This window comes from Pan troglodytes, chromosome 15 (genome assembly GCF_028858775.2).
Source record: "Pan troglodytes isolate AG18354 chromosome 15, NHGRI_mPanTro3-v2.0_pri, whole genome shotgun sequence".
NCBI classification, from domain to species: Eukaryota; Metazoa; Chordata; class Mammalia; order Primates; family Hominidae; genus Pan; species Pan troglodytes.
This window is the reverse complement of record NC_072413.2, coordinates 51,311,081-51,325,012: the sequence shown is the minus strand read 5'-3', so window position 1 is coordinate 51,325,012 and position 13,932 is coordinate 51,311,081. Positions and strand designations below refer to the sequence as shown.

The 13,932-nt window shown below is 41.0% G+C and overlaps 1 long non-coding RNA gene across 4 annotated transcripts in view; it reads right to left on the bottom strand.

Annotated features, from left to right (window-relative positions):
• The window catches only part of LOC134808354 (uncharacterized), a 517,830-nt gene that overhangs the window by 414,305 nt on the left and 89,593 nt on the right, over nt 1–13,932 (bottom strand). For all 4 annotated transcript variants that reach the window (XR_010151119.1, XR_010151117.1, XR_010151118.1 and 1 more), the window contains exon 2: nt 2,703–2,810. This is a non-coding gene — a long non-coding RNA (uncharacterized LOC134808354). The remainder of the gene's footprint in view (nt 1–2,702; nt 2,811–13,932) is intronic.

Below are 13,932 nucleotides of genomic sequence, written 5' to 3'. Positions count from 1 at the left end.
TATAATTTCTGTTCTTTTACATTTGCTGAGGAGAGCTTTACTTACAACTGTGTGGTCAGTTTTGGAGTAGGTGTGGTGTGGTGCTGAGAAGAATGTATATTCTGTTGATTTGGGGTGGAGAGTTCTGTAGATGTCTATTAGGTCTGCTTGGTGCAGAGCTGAGTTCAATTCCTGGATATCCTTGTTAACTTTCTGTCTCATTGACCTGTCTAATGTTGACAGTGGGGTGTTAAAGTCTCCCATTATTATTGTGTGATAATAATCACTTATTATCCTTAGGTCCTTAGTCCTTAGGTCACTAAGAACTTGCTTTATGAATCTGGGTGCTCCTGTATTGGGTGCATATATATTTAGGATAGTTAGCTCTTCTTGTTGAATTGATCCCTTTACCATTATGTAATGGCCTTCTTTGTCTCTTCTGATCTTTGTTGGTTTAAAGTCTGTTTTATCAGAGACTAGGATTGCAACCCCTGCCTTTTTTTTGTTTTCCATTTGCTTGGTAGATCTTCCTCCATCCTTTTATTTTGAGCCTATGTGTGTCTGTGCATGTAAGATGGGTCTCCTGAATACAGCACACTGATGGGTCTTGACTCTTTATCCAATTTGCCAGTCTGTGTCTTTTAATTGGAACATTTAGCCCATTTACATTTAAAGTTAATATTGTTATTATGTGTGAATTTGATCCTCTCATTATGATGTTAGCTGGTTATTTTGCTCATTAGTTGATGCAGTCTCTTCCTAGCCTAGATGGTCTTTACAATTTGGCATGTTTTTGCAGTGGCTGGTACCGGTTATTCCTTTCCATGTTTAGTGCTTCCTTCATGAGCTCTTTTAGGGCAGGCCTGGTGGTGACAAAATCTCTCAGCATTTGCTTGTCTGTAAAGGATTTTATTTCTCCTTCACTTATGAAGCTTAGTTTGGCTGGATATGAAATTCTGGGTTGAAAATTCTTTTCTTTAAGAATGTTGAATATTGGCCCCCACTCTCTTCTGGCTTGTAGAGTTTCTGCTGAGAGATCCGCTGTTAGTCTGATGGGCTTCCCTTTGTGGGTAACCTGACCTTTCTCTCTGGCTGCCCTTAACATTTTTTCCTTCATTTCAACTTTGGTGAATCTGACAATTATGTGTCTTGGAGTTGCTCTTCTCGAGGAGCTTCTTTGTGGCGTTCTCTGTATTTCCTGAATTTGAATGTTGGCCTGCCTTGCTAGATTGGGGAAGTTCTCCTGGATAATATCCTTCAGAGTGTTTTCCAACCTGGTTCCATTCTCCCAGTCACTTTCAGGTACACTAATCAAATGTAGATTTGGTCTTTTCACATAGTCCCATATTTCTTGGAGGCTTTGCTCGTTTCTTTTTATTCTTTTTTCTCTAAACTTCTCTTCTCACTTCATTTCATTCATTTCGTCTTCCATCACTGATAACCTTTCTTCCAGTTGATCGAATCGGCTACTGAGGCTTCTGCATTCGTCACATAGCTCTTGTGCCTTGGTTTTCAGCTCCATCAGGTCCTTTAAGGACTTCTCTGCATTGGTTATTCTAGTTATCCATTTGTCTAATTTTTTTTCAAAGCTTTTAACTTCTTTGCCATTGGTTCGAATTTCCTCCTGTAGCTCGGAGTAGTTTGATCATCTGAAGCCTTCTTTTCTCAACTCGTCAAAGTCATTCTCCGTCCAGCTTTGTTCCGTTGCTGGTGAAGAGTTGCGTTCCTTTGGAGGAGGAGAGGCGCTCTGATTTTTAGAGTTTTCAGTTTTTCTGCTCTGTTTTTTTTCCCATCTTTGTGGTTTTATCTACCTTTGTTCTTCGATGATGGTGACATACAGATGGGTTTTTGGGGTGGATGTCCTTTCTGTTTGTTAGTTTTCCTTCTAACAGACAGGACCCTCAGCTGCAGGTCTGTTGGAGTTTGCCGGAGGTCCACTCCAGACCCTGTTTGCCTGGATATCAGCAGTTGAGGCTGCAGAACAGCGAATATTGGTGAATGGCAAATGCTGCTGCCTGATCGTTCCTCTGGAAGTTTTGTCTCAGAGGAGTACCCGGCCGTGTGAGGTGTCAGTCTGCCCCTACTGGGGGATGCCTCCCAGTTAGGCTACCCGGGGGTCAGGGACCCACTTGAGGAGGCACTCTGTCCGTTCTCAGATCTCCAGCTGCATGCTGGGAGAATCACTGCTGTCTTCCAAGCTGTCAGACAGGGACATTTAAGTCTGCAGAGGTTTCTGCTGCCTTTTGTTTGGCTATGCCCTGCCCCCAGAGGTGGAGTCTACAGAGGCAGGCAGACCTCCTTGAGATGCAGCGGGCTCCACCCAGTTTGAGCTTCCCGGCAGGTTTGTTTACCTACTCACGCCTCAGCAATGGCAGGTGCCCCTCCCCCAGCCTGGCTGCTGCCTTTCAGTTTGATCTCAGACTGCTGTGCTAGCAATGAGCAAGGGTCCGTGGGCGTAGGACCCTCCGAGCCAGGCACGGGATATAATCTCCTGGTGTGCCATTTGCTAAGACCATCAGAAAAGCGCAGTATTAGGGTGGGAGTGACCCGATTTTCCAGGTGCCATCTGTCACCCCTTTCCTTGGCTAGGAAAGGGAATTCCCTGACCCCTTGCGCTTCCTGCGTGAGGTGATGCCTCGCCCTACTTCGGCTCACGCTCGGTGCGCTGCACCCACTGTCCTGCACCCACTGTCCGACAATCCCCAGTAAGATGAACCCAGTACCTCAGTTGGAAATGCAGAAATCATTCGTCTTCTGCATCGCTCATGCTGGGAGCTGTAGACTGGAGCTGTTTCTATTTGGCCATCTTGGAACCACCCTCCAGTAGTTTTCTTGAAGAGAAAAAATAATGTAGCTGTTACGTGCATGGAGGTTAGAGTCAGATATCCTGGGTTCCAATCCCAGTTTGGCCCTAACTGTGCCTTGGACGTTTTCTAAAGGATCAGTGTATCTAGCCATTCCCAGCCTTTCTGAGATTTGGTTTCACCAGTAAAATGCAGAAAATGTTTACATGTTTCAGTTAATATGCCTTTGGTAATAGAACGCAAGACCCAAATGAATAAGGGAATTTAATGTCTCATAAAACTGAAAAGCCCAATAGTAGGGAAATCTTCAGTGGCTCAGCAATCTCACTAAATACCCAGCCTCTTTCCATTGTCTGCTCTGCTCTTGGGAACATCCACACACCCCAAGGCTGGCTGTACTGTGATGGAAAAGGTGGCTGCCAGAAGCTTCTGGACTTTCATATTTCCCCATTCATATTCAATAAACAGGAGTGTCTTCCCTAACCATCTAACAAAAATCCTGGACCTCCCTTTAATTGGGCCATCTTTGTTCACCTGTTGGCAAGAGAAATGGGATCTGGGAATTAGAACAAACTGCAATAGGAGAGGGGCAGAATGGATACTAGGGAGGCAACCACAATCCTCAAATCCTTCATATCATCTCCTAGAGTCAATCTGAGGACTGAATGTACATAAAGTGCTAATAAACACCTGGCAGATGTGTCAAATACTTGTGTGTGTGACAATGTGTGTGTCAAGAGATATAGAGATAAAGAGCTTGAGACAGAGGTACAATTTCCAATTTAAGACCTATACAAGAGGGGGATTTTCAAGAAGATAGAGGATAGGAGAAAGGGCTAACATGTAGCTCCCATCTGGATGGACAGAACCGCATGAAGAGACTCACACCATGGACTTTTGCTCCAAGAATCACCACAGGAACGTACCAGGAAAACCGAAAGAATTCACACATCCTTTGAAAGAAGCAGCACACCACTGAAAATTCCACAAGACAGATGAAAAACTGTGAGTTTCCAAAGTGTGAGAAGGGAAAAATCTGCCTCTGAACACACACCCCCACTGGGGAACCTGAAAATCCAGATTATGGGAGAAGGATTTAACCTTACCTGGAGCTGAAATGGATTTAGTGTGAAATATAAAAGTAGAAGCAGCAGTGGGAAGAGTCTTATAGGCACTCCAGTCTCCAGCTCGAGCCCAGGGAAGCCATCCCTGGCTCTATCTCACAGGGGCCGTCAGGGAAGGCAGCCAGTGGAATTTGGGAGGGGTCACAGGGTGAAAGAAGCTTCCAACTGAACTTTGTAATAATTTCAACTGGGCATGAACTCTCTTGAGCAGAATCCAAGGAGCAAATGGGAACTGCTGCACAGAGGAACAATGGAGCTGTGGCCAACAATGTGGGCTGACGAGGAGGAGCAAGGCCTGAAAGCTGTGCTTGCTTTGTCAGTGGAGAGGTTTGTGCCTGGGGCAAGGTCTGAGCCTAGAATGCAGGCTGCCCAGAGATAAACTGTTACTTGGGCACTGCAGGAGCAAGACTGGCCTCACTGACTGCATGGGAGTTGGAGGAGGCCTGTTGCTACCAGCTTTCCCCCATATCCCTGGCAAAAGAGACAGCCATAATCCCCTCTGGAACATAACCCCTGAGAACCAGTCCCCAACCCCCACAGTGGCCATGGTAAGCCCTAACCAAGAAGAGTCTGAGCTCAGACTCACCTAACCCTTCCCTCACCTGATGGTATTTCTCTATCCACCCTGGTAGCTGATCACAAAAAACATAAACTCTTGGGAACTTTATGGCCCTGCCCATAACCCAAATACTAATCCTGGCCAACTTAGGGTGAGCTTATGTCTCCCTTCTACTATTACAGCTGGTGCTCTCTTGAAAGCACCACCTCCTGGCTGAAGGCCAACCAACTCAGGACATTATAGCCACCTCCACTAGAGCAGGTCCTGGTATCTATGTCTGGGAGACCAGAAGACGGATCACATCATAGGACTCTGCAGACATTGCCCAGCACCAGCCTGCAGCCTAGTAGCCCCACTGGGTGACTAGACCCAGAAGAGCAACAGCAATTACTGCAGTCTGGCTCTCAGGAAGCCCCATCCCTAGGGGAAGTAGGACACCACCACATCAAGGGATCACCCCTTGGAACAAAAAAATCTGAAAAACAGCCCTTGAGTCACAGATCTTCCCTCTGACATAGTCTACCCAAATGAAAAGGAATCAGAAAAGTAATTCTGGTAATATGACAAAACAAGGTTCTACAACACCCCCCAAAGACCACATTACCTCCCCAGCAATGGATCCAAACCAAGAAGACATCTCTGAATTGCCAGATAAAGAATTCTGATGGTTGATTATCAAGCTGTTCAAGGAGATACCAGAGAAAGGTGAAAACCTGCTTAAAGAAATTTAAAAAATAAATAAATAAAGGATATGGATGAAAAATTCTCCAGAGAAATAGATATCATAGAGAGAAAACAATCACAAATTCCGGAAATGAAAGACATACTCAGAAAAATACAAAAGTGCACTGAAAAGTGTCAATAATAGACTAGAACAAGTAGAGAAAGAACTTCAGAACTCATAGACAAGGCTTTTGAATTCATCCAATCAGACAAAGATAAAGAAAAAAGAATATTAAGAAATGAACAAAGCCTCTATAAAATTTGGGATTATGTTAAATGGCTAAACCTAAGAATAACTGGTGTTCCTGAAAAAGAGAAATCTAAGTCTGGAAAACTTATCTGAGGGAATAATCAAGGAAAGCTTCCCTGGCCTCACTAGAGATCTAGACATCCAAATATAGGAAGCTCAAAGAAAACCTGGGAAATTCATCACAAAAAGATCATCACCTAGGTACACAGTCATCGGGTTATCTAAAGTCAAGACGAAGGAAAGAATCTTAACAGCTGTGAGGCAAAAGCATCAGATAACCTATAAAAGAAAACATATCAGAATAACAGCAAATTTCTCAGCAGAACTCTGAAAGCCAGAAGGTATTGGGGTTCTATCTTTAGCCTCCTCAAAAAAAGTAATTGCCAGTCAATAATTTTGTATCCAGCAAAACTAAGCTTCATAAATGGAGGAAAGATACAGTCTTTTTCAGACAAAAAAAAAAATGCAGAGAGAATTCGCCACTACCAAGCAGCAGTACAAGAAATGCCACAAGGAATTCTAAATCTTGAAACAAAACCTCTAAGTACACCAAAATAGAACCTCCTTAAAGCATAAATCTCACAGGGTCTATAAAACAACAGCACAATGAAAAAAAAACACACAAAAGGTATTCAGGTAACAACTAGCATGGGGAGTAAAACAGTACCTCACATGTCAATACTAATGTTGAATGTAAATGGCTTAAATGCTCCGCTGGAAAGATGCAGAATGGCAGAATAGATAAAAATCTACTGACCAAGTATCTACTGTCTTCCAGAGACTCACTTAACACATAAGGACTCACATAAACTTAAGGTAAAGTGGTAGAAAAAGATATTCAATGCAAACACAAACCAAAAGTGAGCAGGAGTCCCTATTCTTACATTAGACAAAACAGACTTTAAAGCAACAACAGTTAAAAAGACAAAGAGGTAATTTTACAATGATAAAATAAATACAAAAGGAAAATATCACAATCCTAAATATATAGGCGCCTAACACTGGAGTCTCAAATTTATAAGACAATTATTACTACACCTAAGAAATGAGATAGACAGCAATATAGTAATAGTGGAGACTTCAATACTTCACTGACAGCACTAGACAGGGCATCAAGACAGAAAGGCAACAAAGAAACAATGGGCTTAAACTATACCCTAAAACAAATGCACTTAACAGATATTTAAAGAACATTATACCCAACAACTGCAGAATAAACATTCTTTTCATCCGGCACATGGAACATTCTTCAAGAGAGACCACATGTTAGGCCACAAAACAAGACTCAATAAATTTAAGAAAGTTGAAATTATATCAAGTACCCTCTCAGACCACAGTAGACTAAAACTGGAAATAAACTCCAAAAGGAACCCTCAAAACTATACAAATACATAGAAATTAAATAATCTGCTGGGCACAGTGGCTCATGCCTGTAATCCCAGCACTTTGGGAGGCTGAGGCAGGTGGATCACCTATGGTCAGGAGTTCAAGACCAGCCTGGCCAACATAGAGAAACCCTGTCTCTACTAAAAATACAAAATTAGCCAGGCGTGGTGGTGCATGCCTGTAATCCCAGCTAGTCAGGAGGCTGAGGTAGGAGAATCACTTGAACCTGGGAGGCAGAGGTTGCGGTAAGCCGAGATCACGCCATTGCATTCCAGCCTGGACAACAAGAGCAAAACTCCGCCTCAAAAAGAAAGAAAGAAAGAAAGAAATTAAAAAATCTGCTCCAGAATGATCCTTGGGTCAACAATGAAATCAAGATGGAAATTTAAACATTCTTTGAACTGAACAGTAATAGTGACATAACCTATCAAAACCTCTGGGCTACAGCAAAGGTGGTGCTAAGAGGAAAGTTCATAGCATTAAACACCTACATCAAAAAGTCTGAAACAGCAAAAATGGACAATCTAAGGTCACACCTCAAGGAGCTGAGAAACAAGAACAAACCAAGCCCAAACCCAGCAGAAGAAAAGCGATAACCAAGATCACAGCAGAACTAAATGAAATTGAAACAAAAAAAATACACAAGATAACTGGAACAAAAAGCTGGTTCTTTGAAAAGATAAACAAAATTGATAGACCATTAGCAACATTAACCAAGAAAAAAAGGGAGAAGATCCAAAAACAAACAGGAGATATTATAACCAAAACCACAGAAATACAAAAGATCATTTGAGACTCCAATGAACACTTCTATGCACACAAACTAGAACATCTAGAGGATATGGATAAATTCCTGGAAATATACAACCCTCCTGGATTAATTGAGGAAGAAATAGAAACTCTGAACAGACCAATAACAATAGCAAGATTGAAACACTGATTTAAAAATTGCCAACAACAAAAAAAAGTCCAGGACCAGATAGATTCATAGCTGAATTCTATCAGACAATCAAAGAAGAGTTGGTACCAATCTTTGGAAACTATTCCAAAAGACAGACAAAGAGGGAATCCTCCCTAAATCATTCTATGAAGCCAATATCACCTGATATGGTTTGGCTATGTCCCCACCCAAATCTCATCTTGAATTCCCATGTGTTGCGGGAGGGACCTGGTGGGAGGTAACTGAATCATGGGGGCAGGTCTTTCCCATGCTGTTCTCGTGATAGTGAATAAGTCTCATGAGACTTGATGGTTTTATAAGGCGGGGGGGGGGGGGTGGTTCCCTACACAAGCTTATTTTCTTTGCCTGCTGCCATTTATGTAAGATGTGACTTGCTTCTCCTTGCCTTCCTCCATGATTGGGAGGCCTCCCCAGCCATGTGGAACTGTAAGTCCATTAGACCTGTTTCTTTTGTAAATTGCCCAGTCTCAGGTATGTCTTTATCAGTAGCTTGAAAATGGACTAATACAGTAAATTGGTACCAGTAGAGTAGGGCTCTGCTGAAGAGATACCTGAAAATGTGGAAGTGACTTTGGAACTGCGTAACAGGCAGGGGTTGGAACAGTTTGGAGGGCTCAGAAGGAGACAGGAAAATGTGGGAAAGTTTGAAACTTCCTAGAGACTTATTGAATGGCTTTATCCAAAATGTTGATAGTGATATGGACAATGAAATCCAGGTTGAGGTGGTCTCAGATGGAGATGAGGAACTTATTGGGAACTGAAGCAAAAGTGACTCTTGTTATGTTTTAGCAGAGACACTGGCGGCATTTTGCCCCTGCCCTAGAGATTTGTGGAACTTTGAATTTGAGAGAGATGATTTAGGGTATCTGGCAGAAGAAATTTCTAAGCAGCAAAGCATTCAAGAGGTGACTTGGGTGCTGTTAAAGGCATTCAGTTTTAAAAGGGAAACAGCATAAAAGTTCAGAAAATGAGTAGCCTGATAATGTAATAAAAAAGGAAATTCCATTTTCTGATGAGAAATTCAAGCTGCCTGCAGAAATTTGCGTAAGTAATGAGGAGCCAAATGTTAATCCCCAAGACAGTGGGGAAAACATCTCCAGGGCATGTCAGAGATCTTCACAGCAGCCCCTTCGATCACATGACCAGAGGCCTAGGAGGAAAAGATGGTTTCGTGTACTGTTAATTTTTTATTTTTAAAATTATGGCCATTATTGCAGGAGTAAGGTAGTATCTCATTGTGGTTTTGATTTGCATTTCTCTGATCATTAGTGGTGTTGAGCATTCTTCCATATGCTTGTTGGTCATTTACATATCTTCTTTTAAGAATTGTCTATTCATGCCCTTTGCTCACTTTTTGATGGGATTATTTGTTTTTTTCTTGCTGATTTGTTTGAGTTCCTTGTAGACTCTGGATGTTAGTCCTTTGTCAGATGTACAGTTTGCAAGTATTTTCTCCTACTCTGTGGGTTCTCTGTTTACTGTGCTGATTATTTCTTTTGCTGTGCAGAAGACTTTTAGTTTAATTAGGTCCTATCTATTTATCTTTGTTTTTGTTTTGTTTGCTTTTGGGTTCTTGGTCATGAACTCTTTGCCTAAGCCAATGTCTAGAAGAGTTTTTCTGATGTTATCTTCTAGAATTTTTATGGCATCAGGTCTTAGATTTAACTCTTTGATCATCTTGAGTTGATTTTTGTATAAGGTGAGAGGTGAAGATCTAGTTTCATTCTTCTACACGTGGCTTGCCAATGATCCCAGCATCATTTGTTGAATACAGTGTACTTTCCCCACTGTTTTTGTTTGCTTTGTTGAAGATCAGTTGGCTATAAATATTTGGCTTTATTTCTGGGTTTTCTATTCTGTTCCATTGGTCTACATGCCTACTTTTATACCAGTACCATGCTGTTTTGGTAACTATATCCTTGTAGTATAGTTTGAATTTGGCTAATGTGATGCCTCCAGATTTGTTCTTTTCGCTTAGTCTTGCTTTGGCCATGTGCAGTCTTTTTTTTTTTTTTTTTTTTTTGGTTCCATATGAATTTTAGGATTGTTTTTTCTAGTTCTGTGAAGAATGATGATGGCATTTTGATGTAAATTGCATTGAATCTGTAGATTGCTTTTGGCAGTATGGCCATTTTCACAATATTGATTCTACCCATCCATGAGAGAATGTGTTTCCATTTGTTTGTGTCATCTATGATTTCTTTCAGCAGTGTTTTGTAGGTTTCCTTGTAGACATCTTTTGCCTCTTTGGTTAGGTATATTCCTAAGTACTTTATTTTTCTTCACAGCTGTTGTAAAAGGGGTTGAGTTCTTGATTTGATTCTCAGCTTGATCGTTGTTGGTGTATAGCGGTGCTACTGATTTGTGTATATTGATTTTGTATCCTGAAACTTTATTGAATTCATATATCAGACCTAGGAGCTTTTTGAGTGAGTCTTTGGGGTTTTCTAGGTATATAATTATGTCATCAAAGAACAGTGACAGTTTCACTTCCTCTTTACCTATTTGGATGTCCTTTATGTGTTTCTCTTGTCTAATTGCTCTGGCTAGGACTTCCAGTACAATGTTGAATAGCAGTGGTGAAACTGGGCATCCTTGTCTTATTCCAGTTCTCAAGAAGAATGCTTCCAACTTTTCCCCGTTCAGTATAATGTTGGCCATGTGTTTGTCCTAGATGGCTTTTATTACCTTAAGGTATGTTTCTTATATGCCGATTTTGCTGATTTTAATCACAAAGCGATGCTGGATTTTGCCAAATGCTTTTTCTGCATCTGTTGAGATGATCATATAATTTTTGTTTTTAATTCTGTTTATGTGATGTATCACATTTATTGATTTGCATATGTTAAACCATCCCTGGTATGAAACCCACTTGATCATGGTGTATTATCTTTTTGATATGCCGTTGAATTTGGTTAGCTAGTATCTTGTGGAGGATTTTTGCATCTGTTTTTATCAGGGATATTGGTCTGTAGTTTTCCTTTTTTTGTTATGTCCTTTCCTGGTTTTGGTATTAGGGTGATGTATTGGTCTGTTTCCATGCTGCTGATAAAGACGTACCTGAGACTGGGCAATTTACAAAATAAACAGGTTTAATGGACTACAGTTCCACATGGCTGGGTAGGCCTCACAATCATGGTGGAAGGCAAGGAGGAGCAAGTCATGTCTTAAATGGATGGCAGCAGGGAAAGAGAGCTTGTGCAGGGAAACCTCTTTCCCATGTGAAAGACCTACCCCATGATTCAATTACTTCCCACCAGGTCCTCCCACAACACATGGGAATTCAAGATGAGATTTGGGTGGCAACACAGCCAAACCATATCATTTCACCCCTGGCCCCTCCCAAATCTCATGTCCTCACATTTCAAGACCAATCATGGCTTCCCAACAGTCCCCTAAAGTCTTAACCCATTTCAGCATTAACTCAAAAGTCCACAGTCAAAAGTCTCATCTGAGACAAGGCAAGTCCCTTCCACCTATAAGCCTGTAAAATCAAAAGCATGTTAATTACTTCCTAGATACAACGGGGGTACAGGCATTGGGCAAATACAGCCATTCCAAGTGGGAAAGATTGACCAAAACAATGTTAACAGATGTTGGCACGGATGTGGTGAAAAGGCAACACTTTTATACTTCTGGTGGGTATGTAAACTGGTACAACCACTATCGAAAATAGTATGGGGATTCCTTAAAGAACTAAAAGTAGAACTACAATTTGATCCAGCAGTCCCACTACTGGGTATCTACCCAGAGGAAAATAAGTTATTATATGAAAAAACACACTTGCACACACGTTTATAGCAGCACAATTCTCAATTGCAAAAACATGAAAGCAACCAACAAGTGGATAAAGAAAATGTGAGATACATACATACACACACACACACACACACACACACACACACACACACCATGGAATACTACTGAGCCATAAAAAGGAATGAAATAATGGCACTTGTAGCAACCTGGATGGAGTTGGAGACCATTATTCTAAATGAAGTAACTCGGAAATGGAAAACCAAAAGTCACATGTTTTCATTTATAAGTGGAAGCTAAGCTACGAGGACCCAAACACCTAAGAATAAAATAATGGATTCTGGGGACTCAGGGGGAAGCGTGGGAGGGGGGTAAGGGATAAAAGACTACAAATAGGGTGCAGTGTACACTGCTCAGGTGTACCAAAATCTCAGAATCACCACTGAAGAACTTTTCCATACAACCAAACACCACCTGTTCCCCAAAAAAACTATTGAAATTAAATAAATAAATAAATAAATAAATACCTATAGAAGCCCTAAAAACTAAAAGGTTACAAGACTACTACTTCCCATATATACAATGTTAACCCATAAAATCGGTATAAAGAAATTAATAAAGGTAATTTTTCTCAGAATGACCATTTTGATAAGTTTTTTCATATATCAAATTATTTCCAAAATATTTTTGGTACCACTGCTTGAGTACAGGCTTAATCTGCCTACTTGATAACCCAATATTATATATACGGGTAGGCAGATGAATGAAAAGAATGAAAAAAGAGGTAGATGAGAGATAGACATATAGATGAATAGGGGCTATATTTTAACTGCTCACATAATATTTCAAAGTCTATTTAAATGAAGATACGAGATTAATTAGAATGTTATCTATATACCTCAAAAATGATTCTTCTTCTTGCAAAGGTAGATTATGGTATTCTAAAACTTAAAAGGACTACAGAAATCATCATGCCAACCACTTTCCAGATGAGAAAACTTAGGCTAAAAAGATGAAAGCCAGGATCACACAGTTGGTGAGTGCCAGAATGAAACCAGATCCTAAATGTCCTGCTATCTAGCAAAGCAGTTCTCTACAATACAATCCCACCTTCCTTGATAATACTAAGTTGCTTAGCAAACAAGATCTTCATAAATGTTGCAAGGATAAATTTCCTTTCAGTCTGCCCGAAGCAAATAACCACAATTTCAGTATTAGTAAAACTCAGATCATCTAGGCATTGTCACCCCTTCAAGTTGCCCTCAGAGTGGGACAGTCAACTTGGAACAAAGTTTGACTTTACACAAGTTTCCCAGGTCTGAGAAATATGGCAAGAGGTGGGATTTATTGTTGTTGTTGCTTATCAAAACAGTGAGAAATGGCATGTTAATCAGCAAAGGACAAATTGTGGCTGTCATTTCCTTTTTCTCTAAAAGGTAAATATGTATAGACTGCAAATCATGTCCAGGAGAACTTATTTCTCACATCCCCATCCATCAGTTTGCTCTCAACTGCTCTCAACAAAGTGAGGAACCAGCTTTAAAATAGCTCTGAAATGGAAGGCTACTCTAGGTATGAAATATCCCATGGACCAAACCCAATATCTCACTTCTCTTGAGTGCTCTCTTATTCTGACATCCAGCATGGTCACAAATAGCTTTTAAAACTGGACCAGGTACAGAAACCAGTCAAAGAAAATAAGAGGATAAAATTTGGAGAAGCCCGTCATGGATTTTAGCTTCCAAGCATATCACCAAAACTGTAATGTTCAACAACTTAAGCAGACATTCTCAGTGACTTCAGTTGACTTTAATGAATTCTGTTTCAGTCCATTTACCACAAAACAGTACGCCAAGGAAGGGACCCCACAGAGAGGAACCTCTCCTATCTAGTCATACCCTACCAACTCAGGTCTGAGGTCCTGATACTAAAAAGCTAAGTAACAAAGAAAATAATTTTTGTGCCTCTGAAGCCATTTTTCGAGGTGAGATGTTTCGCTCCTAGCCAAGCAAAGCTGCAGAATCTGTAGAATGTTGTCTTGCTCCCTCCTTGTCACCAGCCTGCCCTTTAACCCACCACTGAATGCCCTTTTTCTGCTCCAAGACAGCTATTGAATCACCACATTATACTCCCTGACCCTGCGGGGCCATGGTACAATATCAGAATGTCAAACTGGGTCTGAAAAGGGCTTTGTGTGGGATGAGACAAGACTCTAAGGATAGTAGAGCTGCTGAATCACTCAGGATCTGACCACAAATAGTGCTACACTAAGCTTGCTGGGTAAAGCTGCTGCCAGAAGCCCCTGTTAAATTTCTGGGCTAATTATGGAGGGTGGGAGGGTGACCTTGGAGGCAAGTTGTACTTAACACAGAGACCAGGAAGCCTAAGGG